Source organism: Felis catus, chromosome F1 (assembly GCF_018350175.1).
Source record: "Felis catus isolate Fca126 chromosome F1, F.catus_Fca126_mat1.0, whole genome shotgun sequence".
Classification (NCBI taxonomy): domain Eukaryota; kingdom Metazoa; phylum Chordata; class Mammalia; order Carnivora; family Felidae; genus Felis; species Felis catus.
Genome location: NC_058384.1, coordinates 14,270,938 through 14,289,096, shown reverse-complemented (window position 1 = coordinate 14,289,096; position 18,159 = coordinate 14,270,938). Strand labels below are relative to the sequence as shown.

The following is an 18,159-nucleotide window of genomic DNA, read 5'->3' as shown; positions in this document are numbered from 1 at the left end:
TAAAAACAGAAAACGGTATACTTCCCTTTCTCTACAGCTTTTCCACTATAGGCCTGGATGTCAGTGAAGTTACATAATCTGATTCTGTAAGGCAAACTGAAGCCATTTTTGGTTGTTTACTATGCAAATAATATAAGTGTTTATAAACATATGCGATTAATACTCATTGGCAACATGTAAATAACCTTTCAACATGAACTAATTTATACACTAAGTGCTTTGGTGGGGTGGGGAGAGGGCCTGTAAAAGTAAAGCACATTCCCATGGTGGCATGAATAGAAGTATTTTAATATGGGCTCATATGTCGCTTGAATAAATTCTCTGGAGTCTGAACAGAATCAAGAAGCTAGCGATTTTACGATATACTCAACTAAACAGATTTATGTTGGATCAAACCCTTTTAGCAATTCATATAATTTGTATTTCCCCTTTTGAATATACCAGAGGATTATAAATCCTAAAATAAAGACACAGTGTCCTACATTACCCAAGTATGCCTATCATCACTTAAAAACTTGGAGCTTCTAAAACGACCTACTACATAATTGCAGGTATTTGGGGTAAAGGAGAAAGTTTCCTTTCACACACATGCTTCCTTGTAGCCAATATGCTTCACTAGACCCTCTGGCCACAGAAAGGACACTTTCTCTACACCTGCAAAAAAGTGGTTTCTAAGTTTATATGTGATGTATACAGAGATTTTTTTTTCCTTTTTGATATCATACATGCTCGTTTCTGAGTCATACTAAGGAAATAAAATATTGGTGATGCCAAAAGACATCAGGAGGCAATATTCTAAAATTGTCAGTGACCCTCGGACACCATATTTCTCTGGTCCAAGTGAGCTAGCTCTCATTTTAAAGTCTGATTGTAACGTGGAATTCAATAGAACGCTTCAATAGATAGCACATAGCATTCAGATGATGCTCATCAGCTTTTGGGGGTTGAAGCAGGCAGCAGACTGCATTCCTAGGACGCTCTCACTTAAAATCTGCCTAGAAAGGCCAGCACCAATTTTCCAATCCCTTTATCTTGCCTTCCCCTGAAGATTTCAAGACAGTGCTTCAAATTTTACTAGAGTCATAAATCATATATTTACCTTCCTGCGACTGGTTTTCAAGAGAGCCAGAGTTTTTAAGGTTTGTCTGCCGGATGTATTATGTTACTGAAATATAGAAATGGCTGCTGTGCACGCCAGTGGTTAGTAAAACTCAAAGGCGTAACATTATCTTTCTCAATTGATTTGAGGAAAGAATGTTCATAAAATATATACTGCTTTTGGTTAGATGCTGATTTCTAAATAAACAGACTCAGCAATGGAAATTCTAGAGACAGGCAAAACAAAACATGCATTAGTAAATGTACGCTTTAAAATCAACTCTCTCACAATCTTCGCCTTTCGTAAGCTTTTTGAAGACTGTAAAGTCAGTTGCATTAAATTTATGATTTATAGCTGTTCTAATTTCACTTCTTTTTCGGTTGTTGAAGGAAAATCTGTTAACTCTTCTGACCTATTTCTCCTCTATTTCACAGCCTCTGATTTGCATCTCTCTGCCTAAAAGGGCACTTCACTGCAGTGATCTGAAGGCAGCCATTTGAGAGTCAGGGAAGGACAGAAAGGGGAAAGCTTTGCTACAACAAATCTCCCAGCCCTTTTGGGCCCTAACAAAATAGGAAATACTGGCGATTAGGGGATTGCGTTGCCTCCAATAAAAAACAAAACAAAACAAAACAAAACAAAACAAAACAAAAAACAAGTGCTAATCCACATCACATAAAGCCAAACTAAGTGGGGCTATCTTGTCTAATTTGGAACGAACTGGGGTCAACTAGATTTTTATCTCAAATACAAACTGGGAAGGAGAAAACAACAAGAAAGGAAACGCCACAACTTGGTTAGATCCTGCTTTTCACACAAGATTATATGACCGATAGCTACACAGGATGCTTCCAGAAGATTACAAGGCCAAAAATAAGCAAGGAAATATGGCTGGCCCAATGTTCACATTTATTTATAAAAGAATAGCGCTATCGGATACATAGCTGCAGTACACCAATAGAAATGTTACAACTGCATCCATATTTTCCATTTAAATTTAGAAAATAAGATGCTGTAATTCTTGAATTATTGTCAGGATAAATGTTTAATCAGAAACCACCTGAATACTACGTAGCTTTTATTCATTCAACAGTTTCTTGAATGGCCTACCACAGGCAAATTGAAGTATAAAGATACCATCCCTGCCTTCAATCAGCTTATATTCTATTTGGGGAAAAATCCATATATGTGAAATATTTGGTAACATTTCAGTACAAAACGAAGAGAAGGCAGCAGATAATTAACAAATGAATCACAGGAAATATAAGTGCTATAAGAATTCTGTAGGGGAAAAAAATGGTCTCTGAGGGCTGACAATATGCTTCGGGGCACAGGTGTTTGAATTAGAAAAAAGATGGTTCTGTCACTTACTGTAATTCCACAAAGTAACATGCTTAACTTCGAGCCTCAATTTCATCATCAATAAAATGGGAATGATGGTAGTATCTGCCCCATAGGATTATTATAAGTAATTGACACATTGTGAAAAGATTTTGTAATCTTTAAAGAAGCCATAAATGGCCATTGAGGAACGTGGTAAAAAGAATCACCCAAAACTGTTACCATTAATTTGGGAGAGCAGAAACGTTAGGAGGTTGGAAGGGAACACGATTAACTTTTTCTTTACATACTTTCTATTGATTGAACTTTTGTAGTGCCCGTGGCACTAATTTTGTAACACAAAAATTAAAGCTATATAAATACTATCTGAAGTAGAGAGTATAAATACTATCTGTGACACCATATCTGGATGTCACAAAATACTCTATTGTAAACACTAGTAACCCCGTTCCTCTGTAAGTACACAGAAACAAAACAAGTCCTGGTTTCAATTTGAGAATTTCTAAAGTCATAAAAATTTGCCAAGCTTGGGAATGATAACCAACTGAAATAGTGTTTCCTTTCATGACATTTTAAGATAGAACAAATTTTATAGTCACCCCAAACTATCCACTGATTCAAACAATCACTTTGGTCCATGTGCTTTGAAATAGCAACTTAAATAACATTAATTCTCAAAGGCGAGTCTTTGTTGTGCGTAACTGTGCTTTCTAGAGCCCATCATATTTCAGGTATTTAACTGATAACTTCACAGACATAGAAAAAGTCCTCAGGCCATTTCCAAATGAATACCAACAGACTCTCCACAAAGGCATGAAAGATTTTTTTTTAGATTGAGTTTGATAATAGATTAGCATTCTTTTTTTTTTTTTTTCTGGAAAGGAACAGATTAGCATTCTTAATATTGTAAGTAAGTGTGAGCTCTTTGAGGGCAGGAATCATATCTTCTTAACCCTTATATGCCCAGTCCCTGGCATTGTGACCAGAATATGAGTTGGCAATAATATATATTTGTTGAGCTATTTGAAGGAAAGAGAACTCTAAAAAGTGTTAGTCAACTGGAAGCCCAATGAGGCAGGTACATGTGCGAAGAAGGGCAAGACCTGTACAGTTGTATTCCACAAGAGGTCATTTAAAATGCTTCAAAAGCTGTAAAGACAATTATAAATTTGAGTTCCTTGAGTAAAACTTCATAAAATCCCCTATTCAAGAGAGGATCTCTCTTATATTTGAGAAACTATAAGATGTGCGAACTAAGATGAAATCATGGAGCAGTACGATCAGAACCACCTTTCCTCCGCCTTACCTAAAATTTCCAAGGCGTGTGTCATCGATATAAATAGAAGAAGGCAGAGGAAAGGCTTTCACTATTTGTGGCAGAAACAAACCCACACCTGGAATGCTGGATTCCTGGCTGACAATTGTCCCATTGGCTCATGACTCCTCTATGATGACTTGTGAACAAACATATGGACACTGAACAATGACAGAGTTGGCATCCACATGTAATGAGACTATTAGGTTGCATGAAGTCACGCTTGCCTATTTCCAGTATTCTACAAGCAGTGACGGTGGGGGTGGGGAAAGGAGTTGAGGCATCCTGGACTTGCTCAAACACTACAGGAGAGGCCCTGGAGACACCAGTTTGGAAGTACAAGTACAGGGATAGGAAGCAATCCCTCTGATTTCCACTGATAGTTTAAATCCCTCTATGAATGATGTACCCAATGCTAATCTCTCTGTTCCATCCTAACCTGCTGGATAATTCCTTTTTATCTTATTTAATCTTCCTCCCCAGGTGACCAGGGCTTGTCATAACTGTAGATCCCATTAATGGTATGTTAATTCACGAGAAGACATTTCACGATAAGTGAAGGCTTTAAGGCAGTTCTCTCTCACTTGAAGCTTCTTAAAATATTTAACGCAATCTATTTAAAAAAGAGGTAGATTTTTCTGCCTCTAAAAAGTATTGCATAAGTCCAGTAGAAATGAATTGCTTTAGTAGTAATTCTTTAAAGATTACTAAGTTTCATAGTTTGGCTACTCAAATTATATTTGGAAGCTACCTAGGAATTTTCTCACATTTTGATCTCTGGAAGGGCAATTAATCAAGCTCTTGTTTGAAGTAACTCAAACTTTAATCAGAATTCTATGGAGGGAAAGTCACAGGGCTATACACCCGGAATATTCAACAGTATATATAATTGAAAACAGCAACAACAGGAAAAGAGAAGTAGATGCCAGTGGGCTGATACGTTATAACCTTTGGTCAAGCGGTACTTGGCAAATTTCAACAGACTTAGTTAACCAGAGATAAAAGTGAGCAATAGCATACCATTAAAACAAAAGTATTAACACAGAATCAAGAATTCCCAGTGAAAAAGAATGCTGGACCTAAGAGGATGGATCTACCAGAGGCAATTTGTTAGGAGACTGAGGCTGTTATTTCATAGCGGAGGTTTGAAATCAAAACTTTAAAGTTTCTTTAGGTCGGACTATATAGCACGGCATTCCGAGAGCCAGCCAAAATCGCTGAGGGAAACGAGGAAGGCCACATGTGGAACTAATTACTCATGTAGAGGCCATGACAAAGAACATTTCTCCAGACTTTTCATGGGGGCTTCACTTTCAGGAAGTTGCTATAATTACTGTTCAAGTCTAGAGCAGCCTGCAAGCCGCTGACAGATCCAACAGACGAGGAGGAGGAGGGAAAGAGAGAGAGAGAGAAAAAAATGAACTTATCTGCCCTTTTTGACGAGTGAAATACCAGAAAATAAAGTGCAACAGGGCAGCTCAAAAAAGTTTGCAAATGAGCCCTCCCTTCCAGTGCTCAACTTTCTGTTTACTTTTTTTTTTTTTTTATCTACCCTCTATCTTCAAATTACTTTTCTAGTCTGGATCGGACAGCAGATTTGTACTTCTCCACTAGCTCACTTTCAGTTGGCCACAGCAGAACTGTACATCTCGACTCTTTTTTTACAGCTTTTCCATACTGAGGCCCACTTCCTGCCCAGTTGAGGAAAAAAATCTGGCCTGAAGATGAAATGACTGCTTAACATTACACTAAAACATCTGGTACCATTTTATGCACAGACCCATGTCTGAGAGCAGGCGATTCTAGCGGTCTCTCCAGCGGCACCGCGCATACCCAAACCTCCCCAGGGTGACATCATCCCATATATGGACTCTCCAGCCCAGCCCTCCCCCTTTTCCTGGTCCTAAATTCATTGCCAGTTCCCCAGTCTGCAGCAAATGTGCCACGTCAAGACTGGAAATCACAGCCCTTGAGTGTGTCTCAGTCAGTGCAGCAGAATTCAGGGGGGATAGCCGAATGCAACCCCTGGTGCAGGAAGGGAGGCTTTTCCCAAAGACCGGGACAGGATTTTAAGTACACAGATGGAAGCTTCTGGAGATCCTGCTCCGTCGCCCCAGTGTTCAGACTACCTGTTCAGGACAATGCCGTTGTACAGTAGTCTGCACATTGGTTAGACTGGGCAGGGGAGCGCAACGCCACGGACGGCTGGGGACAGAAGTTGCTGTTTCCAAGGAGAAGACTTCTGTTTGCTTTTTCAAATCTCATACCCAGTGTTTTTCTTCACAGGTTTTGCACACTAGGGACCAAGAAGCCCTTGGGGACGCCGCTGAGAAAGGACTGTTGGAAAGAAGACCTGTGGGTAAGGCCTCCTTGACTGCTCACCTGGTCTGTGCCCAGGAGAGGCGAGGTGGGGAGCCAATGATTTGCGTTCACGTGCGAGAGAAACAGAGGTATATGTGTCATGTGAAGCAATGCATTTAGTTTTGAAAGAGTAACAATATGTGGTATATAGCGATTTACTCTATGTTAGTTGATTTCTGAAGACCTAGAAGTCAAGTATATTTTTAAGTTTAAAGTTTTTCCTCCTTTAAAATGAAATATGAAAAGACTCCAGACACTTAAGAATAACTTAATGAGGCTAGTTTTTAATTGTTGAAATTAATAATACAAAGACCTAAAAACTTACTTGAATAAGGGCTGTAGTAGAACTTTTAACCTCCCCGGGATTGAATCCATTTTGCTTCAAAGTAAAGAATATTGGCTATTTTTACAATGCTATCTGAAGAGTGCTTTTTTTTTGAAAATTTACGTACATGATAATATCTAACAATAAAAGAAGAGGCTGCCAAGTTCTTGCCCACCAGACAATACAAATGGGACTGACCCAGAAAAGAGCGCCAACCCAGAACCTAGTGAGTCAGCAACTGATTAAGTCACAGAATAGAAGAAACCTCTGTCTTCAGATATCCCAATATACATCTGTGTCACATTTTTTTTTTTAAATCAAAAAATGGTTGATAATTGCTGGTCAGCTGAGACCTCATGCCTATATTTTACAATGCTTCTATTTCTCTGAGCATTTAAAATGATAAGGTACTTTGTCTAGAAACCCACTGATAAAAAAGGAATTTGTAAACGAAGGCAAAGTTTTCTTTGGTCAGTTTCCAGCTGTCCTGGAGGTGAAGGGGGATGGGTGGGGAAGGTGGGAGGGAGGAAAACCCTTAAGCTGAATGAAATCCCAATAGAGAGAATAATAGAGAAAGTCTGGGTTGCAATATGATCCTTGCTGAACTTTAAAGGTGGGTCTCTTAAAGAAAGTTCTGGAAAAATGTTACTGCCTCACCCCTAATTCCCTCAACCCCCATTTATATCTACTCCCAAACAATTCTATATAATGAAAACATCTGTTCTATAGTTTTTTATGAAAAACTGGACGTAATCCCTTTTTGTCCTCCTTTACATTTTTTAAAATTACAGTGATTTCTGAACAAATCCTTTTCTAAATTACACATTTTGCAACAATTCAAAATTATCACAAGTTCTCTTTTGCGACCCATTTTATTAAACAAGGTTCCCCAAGTTATCTTTCGTCAAAACAATCTGCTTTTTTAAATGACCCTTTTGATCATCCTCAAACTGGCGTAAAGAACATATAACCTTTTATTCATGGGTTTTAGTTAAAATATAAAAAGCATGAATAAATTTAGTTATCTTCTCCACTTAGATGATATAGTAAAGTCTTTCTTTGTTTTTTCTATTGTGACTTAGAGGCTTCCATATTAATTATTTTTAATAGAACAAGAGATATTTAAAATCTATATAGTTTCTTTTACATAAGAAAACAAAAAAAAAAGCCTATTAGGTAAATACAGAAGCTTATTTTCTCCGATACATGTTTTTACTAACTGAAGCAGTTACTAAAGAAGAAAGATAGCTATAACGGGCTTTTTTTGGTTTTTGGTTTTCGTTTTTTTACTCTGTAGAAATGACAGAATTTCATAACTTGGCTTCATTCACGTATATTCAATTTAAATGTCTGTCTTCATAATAAATTGCCTTTTTGTTTCTAAGAAACCAACCACAATTGGTCGCCCACCAAATTTCTCCCTAGGATGACTTTTAGTCTGGAGACAGAGAGGACTCGATTGCGTCCTTGGCATAAATACAGGAATAGGAACATAAGAATTAATTTGTAAGGGGGTAGCCGAGGAGTGCCTGCAAGTGCTTGGTGGAGTCCTGAGGACCCATTTTTGATGCAAGCTTTAAACAAATGAAAAGGAATCACACTTACTTTTAAATTGCATGAGCTAAATTAAAGATCCAAAGTAAAAGCTCACTTTATAAACTCCTGCTGACTGAAGGCAAGGATGGTAGTTTAAGCAGTGGTATATATACCAGCACGTATACACACATATCATAAAATAACCGTGTCTATTTCCAGGGTAATTAGAACAATGTTTAACTTTATTTTGATATTACTTTATAAGGAGATATACAAATATTTTAGAGGTCATGGGATCTATTCCAGAGGAAACTAACCAACAGTGACATCTTCAAGTAAAACTACCCCTGGATATGATGGTGAGTATTAAAATTAAACACTGTACATTGTCAAAAAGAGAAAAATGTTTTCAGGGGTCTGTCCAAACTGCAGTTCATTGAAGCTGAGTAGTTATTTTTTGTTTTAGTGCGTGGATGACTGGTAAGTTAGGCTAGGTACTGGGTTAAAAGGAAAACTTTTTCTAGCATCTAAGAGAAAGGAAATTAAGGGCTTTAGACTCAATACCATCAATTCCTAAGTGAAAGAGGATCAATATAAAAGTTTATATTTTCAAAACCTCACTCCCTTTTTTAAGCCAAAGATCTCAAAATCAAAGAAAGTTTGTTTACAATGGGACGAAATTTCACACTGATCACTTTCTTGCAATTAGTCAATAGGTTTAACATCCTTCCTGCTTGGCATTTCTGTCTTTCGGCCCAGATAATGTGTTTATGTTTTTAAAAGACCAAAATATACTGTCTACCCCCACCTCTCGCCTTACAGACCACCCAAGTTTTTCACGCCGTGGGAAAACGCTTAGGCATAAAACTTCTAATGAAAGAATTTTTCCTTTTTTGTTCTTAAGGAAATTTAAAAAAACTACAACTTGATAATGAGAAAAAGTTCACTCATCCACCAGTGTCTATCCTTAGTAAAGAGAAGCCAAAGCTTTCAATTACTCTACAAGAGATTTTTCTCTATAAAAACAACCCTTTTTTCTCTTTTCTAAAGAGAATATCCCACCCATCACAATAATGTCCAAATAATAACTAAGCGACCATCACTCAGAAATCTCAACTTAAAATAATTAGAAGGTCAGACTTTAACCTGAGAGGAGACAGGAAATTGTCTTCAGTGAAGACAGAAACTTACTTGGTTTCTTCTATCTTTTTACCTTAATGTGCTACAAACTATGTAGATAGAAATATTTATCCATTTTTGAAAGTTTCTTATTAACAAGCGTTATCAGTTTTAATAAATAGAGATGATGAGGTAAATTAAAGAAAATAATTAAATATTCATTTTGAATTTCCTGACCTATCGTGACAGCCAGTTTCCTGAAGCTGCTTTGGCTTAATTTTGCTGTAAAGGACTTAGAAGATAATTCTTTCAATGCATTTTTTTCCTTAAGATAATAAATAGAAGACAAAAGAAAATGAGGTGTAATAACCATATTAAAAATTACATGTTATGATAATAATGTAAATAGCGCTTTTATATTTTAGCTAGTATTTTACGTGATAGTGGATTGATATTCACTCTATTTGGAAGATTGGAAAAAAGTCTTAAATGTTTTTTCAGCCTTTCATGTTTTTAACAAGGTTAAAGACAGGTCCAATAGCACTATAAAGTGTGCATATGCAACATACTTACTACAATTATAGTTTAAAAATCTATTAGAAACATGAATTATCTAAAACTCTTATGAATAGAGTACATATTTTTCAGCAAGATTTTTTTTCTCCTTGAAAAAAAGTTAATGGTTTTTCAGGCTCAAATATTTTGGATATCTTGGTTTAATAGAACTGTTTCATAGTAAAATATAGCATATAAACTCACAAATATTTCTTTCTATTTTTTCAGGTTGCATGCATCATTCCTTTAATTGAGCAGAGTTAACTGGATCAAATTATTTATGGGAGAGAGAGGGAAAGCTATACAGAATTACAGTAATTTTTAATTTCCACCAATATATTCTTTGTAAGTGAATCACTCTAAATATTTTCTGTTACACTGAATGAAGCAACAATAACAAAATAGTTTCTTAAGGTATTTGTTTTTGCATACTCTGACCTTGTAATTATCTAAATAGCAGCCAAGTTTACTGACATTTTTGATTCTATCAGAAAAAAAAAATTCTCTACTCAGAATGATGACCAGAAACAGAATCAGACATTTATTTTCTTGAAATCAAATAAATGGAAATTTTCACTTATCAACTAATTGTACCATATCTAATTAATGCATAAAAGTTCAGATGTGTAGAAACTGTGATTTTTTTTAAGTCTCTACAAACATCTTCCTCTCCATAAAGCTTCTACTTGCTATTTTCTCATAATTTTATCATTAAAGGGAAATAACAAACTATGTGTTTTCTTTAAAATTCTTTGAAAAAACTCCAAGGCACATACTCCTTGACAATAAGGTTTTGTTTTGTTTTTGAAGAAATCCCACTTACTGGAATTTTGACTATCTAAATATTTTGGTTTTTAAAGGGCAGGGGAACTTGTTAAATACCTCTATGAATGTGAATTGATCATTTATATTAAAATAGCCAGAATTATTCTTGAGTCATCAGAATTACATTTCTCTGTTTAACACCATTAACTCTTTCTTACACAAAGTACAAGAAAATTTTCCAAAGGGTTTGGTTCTACTTTTTGGATACGAAATGAAGTTTCCTTTTCTGTGTTTAAGGTATTATTTTGTAACTGTATGGTACCATCAATGTCCACAACACATTCTGAGCATCACTGTGTGTAACAACTTTTAGTTTATACCCTTTTGATTCATGGCATGGCGCTGTAGTTAATTAGGAGAAGCACGTAAGCTCACAATGGCTTTTTATCTGGTTTTCACATCCATACTTAAAAACTTCACATTAAAAAGAATATGAGAAATTTAAATAAGTTCCTGTTGCTTTATGGAGTATTGGCAAAAATACATTCCCATGTAAAATCCCACTCTGAAAGCATCAGATACCAAAGTTGGCTGGTTGAACTGCCAGATACATCAGGCTCATAAATTATTTTGAAAATGGCTGCCGTTTCCATGTAAATGACAAGTTTCTTTTTCATGGGCTATGGTACTTATCTACTACAAGAAACATGTATAAACATAGTCTTTATCTTTAACTTCAGTATTAAAATATGCAGAGTTTTTGTGAAGAGGAAAAACATCTGGTTCAATTACTCTGAACTCTGACTGCATGTGGGCCAGTAATAATAATATGAATTGGATTTAAGAATAAACCTTATATTTAATCTTTTGTTTTGTTTTTCCTTAAAATTTCGATGTGAGTTTTCTGTCACGTCAATTATCCATGTTAGCACATTTGGAACAAATGTAAAAATGTACATTCTGAATAAAGTCAAAAGTCTAACTTGTTTTAGTTCCATAATGTTTTAATGTTTAATTCTATTGTGTGTTTCTCTCCCTTTCCCCTGACCCTCCAAAATCACCAAATCTGGAAAACAGACTGATTGTATCTGCCCATGAGCAAAGGAAGCCCGAAGGAACCAAGGGCCTGGCTGGACGGAGTTGTCATGTGACTGCCTGTCTACACTTGCTGTGCAGAACATCCGCTCACCTGTACAGCAGGCACAGACAGGCAGTCACACGACAACCCAGCCTGAATGACAACCAGCCATTGAAAGAAAGCAGCCCTCACACCATAGCATCTACACCAAGAACTACAACCAAAATGAGGGGCGCGGGGGCCTGGGGTTTTAATCTGTTGGTTTAATACTTAATTCGTATGTATTATTATTATTATATTTTGATTCGAATATTGAAACCCACCAAAAGTAAAGTGAGTGGTGCCTATGAAATATAATAAAACCCATGTTTGAAAATGTTCCTTTGCTTTCTATAGTTCTCTTTTCCTAACTGTTGTCAGTCACTTACTACCCTTGACATTTATTGTACACAGCTTTGCAGCACCCCATAATCAATATGACAAAACAATGTAACTTCAGTCTGATGCTTGACAGAGAGCAAATGATTCTAATAATCCTACTCCAAAAACTAAGTTTAGTTTTCTTAAAGTTTCTAGTTTCTTAAAGTATCATGACTTTTTAAGAGAGAGAAGGAGAAAAGAAAAAGAAGAAGAGGGAAGACAGAATGTTCTAGGGAATCATGTATTTTGAGTTAATAAACTACCAGTTTGGGTCTGGGCAAAACGTAGTGAAAAGAGTATTTCCAACATAAAAGGGTTGCTTCTCCTCTGCCGATATATTGAAAATTGAAATTGAAGCTCTGATATTCCCAGGTGTCATGGCACATCAAGATTTATTACTGTGTTATTGTTTAATTAAGAAGGAGATTACACTACAGTTCGAAAGGTGGAATTTACCAGACCAACACATTCACTTGGAATACATGCTCCCATTCACTGTAAACTCTGAAACTCTTGAGATGTTCAGGCAATTCAATTATTTTCAAAAAGAGCAAGCAAAGGGATTAATGGTGATACAATATTTTACCATGTCTTTTGAGGAAATGCCAAAACTTCAGTTTACATACTGTGAACTGCAGTGAAATGATCAGGGTTGTCTTATGTATATGAATGTTTCAAACACTGCTGGGCAAAATGGTGGGAGATAGATAAAATTAGAAAATTGATAAGTTTGATTTGGTTCACTTAAATGTTTTCAACTTCAGTATTTAAAATTAATTTTATTTTCCTTAGATTCTGGTCAAACTTTTTAAAATGTGGCACCAGGCTACATAAAATTTTTAAAAAATTTAACTAAATATTTCAGGGATATATTTTGGACTAAAAAACTATTTTTATTCAGCTATTTCATTTTTAAAATAAAAGACTTAGTCTTAAGGCTAAAAATCTCATGAGGTTAAAAATTTACAGGATTTTGTGCTATTTTATTAAACATGACGCTATAGTTTCTTTAAAAAGAAAAGAAAAAAGTGGGCAAAACTATGAAGTAAAAATATAATTAAGGCTAAATGCAACGGGCCTTAGGAAATAGGTCATCTGCAAAATATACTTATGCTAAACACACTGAGCAATGAGGGTTTTTACCTTAAATGAAAGTCCTATTACTAGCAAATAAAGTACTAACCAATAGTTCACAAAATGTAAAATATAAACAGGAAGACGACAGAAAAATGTCTCACAAGATATTTACACATTACCGCCCAATTTTAAATGTTTGATATGACAAGCAGCAAATGGCGAGAGGACTCCACATCTGGATCACTCTACTGGACCCTTACAAGGCAATCCCAGGACAGGGCTTGGGACCTCTCCAGATGAAATGATAGCAGGTCAGAACATAAAGAAGACTGTTCCATTCCAGCAAACTCCAAAGGGAAAGCTAGGAGGCCAGTGAAGTCATCCTTAAGTGAGCCATTCCAGGAAAACGTTTCAAATAATATTCCCTTAAACTTTGAGGTTAACATTTTAGTTTTACATTTCAGGCTTTCAAAAAATGCCTGAAAGAATGAAAGAATGTTATATTTATTTAAGTTCATTACATGAAGCACATTTAAAAATTGCACTCTTCTGGTAAAGGGTAATATTGTTCTTCTAGAATAAACTTTTAAGTCAGATAAAAAATACATTTAGGGGAGTGGGTTTGGGTCTATTAAATATACTTAATAAATGTGAAATAGCATTTGCCATTATGGGTTGTTGTATATATTTTTCAAAATTATAAATCTTTGGATAATGCCAAAATGTGGAAATGTTTGTATGAAATAATCCTACGTTAAAAATCTACACATGTGAAAAAACACAACTAAAATCATGAAGAATTTTAAGTAACATAAATGTTTTAAAGTTCAATATTTATTCGACTTCTTTTTTTGGTAAAAAATATCTAAGTTTTAGCTAACTAAAACAACTCAGCAAGGAGTGTAAATAGTGTTCACAGGGTTAATCCTGACCTCCTCATCGCGAGGATCATGCAGACGTAGAGGAAACAGGCGGAATCTTGAAAGTCTAAGTGAAAATGGAAATAGCTGAAGATTTCTGTGACTTCTTGGTCTCACAACTTTGGCCATCCAGGGATATAGCTGTCATTTTGTTTTCTATTACCTAAGTTACACTTGTCATCTGTTACAGCTACATAATAAAAACAATACTAAGTAATTATCCCTATAAAGGAATTATGTAATCTCTTTATCAAGCTATCCAAATACTTCAACCCACAAAAGTGAGGCCTGTAATTTTTTAAGAGTCCAAAGAATGTTCTTATTTCAATGCAGATTTTGGATTTTCTTCAATAGTATAAGGTTAGGACATTTTCATTGGGAACACTTCTGTTCAATTACCCTAGCTTCCTCTGAGTATTCCGTTATGATTTTAATCTTCATGTTGGATGATAAAAATGGAATAAATATTGGCTACACACTACCATTATACATAAACTAGCAATCCCCTTCAGAGATTTTATCATTCATATATTTCTCATTGACATTAAGAGAAAAATGGCTTTTTTCTCCCTTTATCAGACTCTATTCTTCTAAAATTCATATTTTATACATATTTTAAATAAAAGCCATCCTCTTTTTCCAGATCTGATTTTAAAGTATTCTTTTAATTATTTTAAAAAAAAATTTAACGTTTATTTATTTTTGAGAGAGACAGAGAGAGAGACAGAGTGTGAGTGGGGGAGGGGAAGAGAGAGAGGGAGACAGATTCTGAAGCAGCCTCCAGGTTCTGAGCTGTCATCACAGAGCCTGACACAGGGCTCGAACCCACGGACTATTAGTTCATGTCCTGAGTTGAAGTTGGATGCTTAACCAACCGCGCTACCCAGGTGCCCCTGGTTTTAAAGTATTAATATAAAACTATCTAAACCCAAAACCCTTTTTGAAATGAAAGTTTCCATGTAAAATTTTTTTAATGTTGATTTATTTATTTATTTTGAGAGAGAGCATGAGCAGGGGAGGGGCAGAGAAAGAGGAAGAGAGAGAATCCCAAGCAGGCTCCATACTGCCAGTGCAGAGCTCCACACAGGGCTCGAACCCACTAAATCTGAGATCATCACCTGAACAGAAACCAAGAGCTGGACACTTATCTGACTAAGCCACCCCAGCGTCCCACTTTCTATTTTAATTCTACACCTAGCCCTTTTCTAAATCATTTCTAAGAATTGCACAAAATATATTTATAATGTTTTAAAATAACATTAGGAAATTTACTTTCTGCTTAAATGATTTCAGTTCAGGAAGCTATATAGTCAGAGGAGGAAAAAAAGTCCATTAACCTTCAATGATGAAAATTAAGAAAATTTTAAGACAACCTCAAATTCTAAGTTTACCCTGTAATTAAATAATTTAGTTTAGGTACCTGAGATAAGAGGACAAGATGAATTATTAGGCTGTACTAAATAAATATTATTTATTTGCTTAATCACATCTTCACTCAACCAATATTTACTGTCACCTGCCAGTGCCATGTTCATGGTGGTAGAACAGTAAATAAGACAATGGCTCCTGGTCTCAAGAGGCTTACAATTTAGCAGGAACTTAAACACTGAACCACTACATATCATGGGTGAGGAGTTGTCAATTTTCACCACCTGAAATAATCTCTTAAATCTATCTACTTCTATCAATTTTCATCAACCCACCGCAACCCAAGCTATTATCTCTTAGATAGTCCATAGCCATACCTTCCTAACAAACCCCCAAACCAGTTTTGTACTCCTCCAATCCATTTTTCTACAAGGCAACCAAAAGGATATGTAAAAAAGTCAGATCTTATGTGACTCTCCAGCTTACAAACTTCCAAGGCTTCTCATCATTCTTAGGGTCAAAATCCTTAATCTTTTATAGAGTTCTTTTCTCTCTTTGCTCCAGTTACACTGGCCTTAATTCAGTTTCTTAAATTCAGCAGGCTCAATCTTGCCTCAAAGCATTAACATAAACCTCTGACCACCCAATTCAGTGTCCCCCCAGTGATGTAATCCCCATCCCAGACACCTTTTAAGTCAAACATATCACTGGATTTATTTTCTTCATAGCTTGTAATCTACATCTGATAGGGTTCCCTGTTTTGTTTTGTTTATATGTTTTCTTTATTGGTAAATATCCTTCATGAGGGCAGGTACCATGAGTTCCTTGCTAACCATTTTATCCTTAGTGACTAAAGGATAGAGTCTAGTGCATAACAGGTGTCCAGAAAATGTTTGTTAGGAAGTATTCAGGCAATTAAGAGCATAGCACCAATATTGAGTAGCTTGCTAAATTACTCATTCTCTTTGTGTCTCAGTCTTCATCTCTAAAATGGGGAATGTAAAAAAAAATTAAAAATAAATAAATAAAAATAAAATGGGGAATGTAAATAAAATACTGACTTAGCTCAGTGCTTGGGAAACTATATATACTCAATAAATGTTAACGATTACGTGATGACAATGATCATCATCAAGATTATCATTCAGATTGAAAGCTGGCCTTCATGACTTTAAACAGGGAGAATAAATAGTGGAATACAATTTACAACCACAATTACTGTCAAACTAGGGAGCATCTTGCTAATTGGAAGTCCATTTGGTTTGGTTCAGCATTTTGACTAGTTTGGATATACAAAAATGAGGCTGGAGCAAAGGCTGAACTAGATTCTAAGAAGAGCTGAATGGATGTATATAACAGAGGGAGAAGTGCCTTGATTTTGGGGCAATCCATATTAACAGCATTGAGGGAAGAAATAGGAGGCGAGACTGAAAGAGAGAAGCCAATGTACTGTCATTGGGCTGGGCAGCACAGGCTTAGAGCAGCCAGTAACATACCCAAGTGTGTGTCCACTGGATAAAAACTGTTGTACAGAGGCATTTGAGGCTGTCTGAATTGTTGTACTGCTTCCCTAAATCCTTAGTAAAGTACTAAATATATCCTTATGTTGTTATTTTGATAGAAATCAAAGGATCTAAGTATCATCCGTCCCAAATACAAGGGAATATATGTGGACATACAAGCCTGCATGCCCAAACTATCCTTACCCCCATAAACAGATCTTTCTGGATGTGTTACACACATTGGCAGAATGCCCTGGGGAGGATGAAACCAGGAAAAGGCCTAAGAGCCCCCTAGAAAAGAGCTCAGGACCACCTGTATCAGAAACTTCCAAGTCTAGGGTACTGTCCTTTTAGAACATGATCTAGAAGGACAGCCAGGTTTGAGCAAATCCCCTTGGTGATTAGTTATAAACTGTCTAACCCTGTATGAAGATGGTTTATTTCTTTTTGTGTTACAGAAAGCCCCAATCTTAGAGTAATGTTAGAGGATAACATACAGTCATATACATAGATTAATCATGCCTACTATAACCACATTGTATTGTAAAGACTCTTTGAAGGTAACATGTGGGAAAAACACACTGTCTGGGACACAGGTGGAAACCTCTCTGTTAAGCTCATCTATCAGTAACATTGCAAATAACATTATTATAATATAGAGTAATGGTTCAAAAAGTGCAGTCCACAGATGCTTGAGAGTGTTCGTGATCCATCTAAAATTCAAGGGTAGGGTGAATAAATCTGCTCAGCATAGGAAGAAAGTAAGAAAAATACTGGGGACTTACCATTACAGTCATGCCAACTCTAGCTTAAAATTATTACACAGGGCCATCATGCTATTGCCTCTGCCAGCTTGGATAGGAAATCACATGGTTTTGTATCATCAGCTCCAATTCTTGGCTGAGGTGTAAGAGAACCCATAGGCTAGGGGGCAGGCAGTATACCAAGTCTCACTAAAGAAATGGGATATGAGTTCCCTCTAAGAATCCAAACCTTACCATTCTCTGCCAAAATAAATAAATACATGCATGCATACATACATACACACAACAACAACAAAACCCAATATTATACATCCTATCTCACAATATGAAATGACAAAAAAATTGGAAATTAGAAGACATGTGAGTCAAAGAATGGCTTTACAGGGGAGGGCACCGTTGTTACTTGCAATGGCAAGCATAAATATATAAATGTGATACCTAAAAGTTTATAAAAGTATTTATTAATAGGGGCGCCTGGGTGGCTCAGTCGGTTAAGTGTCCGACTTCGGCTCAGGTCATGATCTCACGGTCCGTGAGTTTGAGTCCCACGTCGGGCTCTGTGCTGACAGCTCAGAGCCTGGAGCCTGCTTCAGATTCTGTGTCTCCCTCTCTCT

The 18,159-nt window shown here is 36.1% G+C and overlaps 1 protein-coding gene and 1 long non-coding RNA gene across 19 annotated transcripts in view; one reads left to right on the top strand and one right to left on the bottom strand.

The window, feature by feature from the left end:
- The window catches only part of DNM3 (dynamin 3), a 569,293-nt gene that overhangs the window by 237,369 nt on the left and 313,765 nt on the right, over positions 1-18,159 (bottom strand). The gene's annotated exons all lie outside the window — the stretch shown is intronic.
- On the top strand, positions 5,331-11,874 carry LOC102900015. Of its 3 annotated transcripts, none has more exons than XR_891254.4 (3): positions 5,492-5,924; positions 6,042-8,336; positions 9,880-11,874. It is a non-coding gene; the product is annotated as an uncharacterized LOC102900015 (long non-coding RNA). The 3 variants fall into 3 exon arrangements; XR_442226.4 differs by having other exon boundaries at positions 5,526-6,114; positions 8,243-8,336; XR_442227.5 differs by having other exon boundaries at positions 5,331-8,336.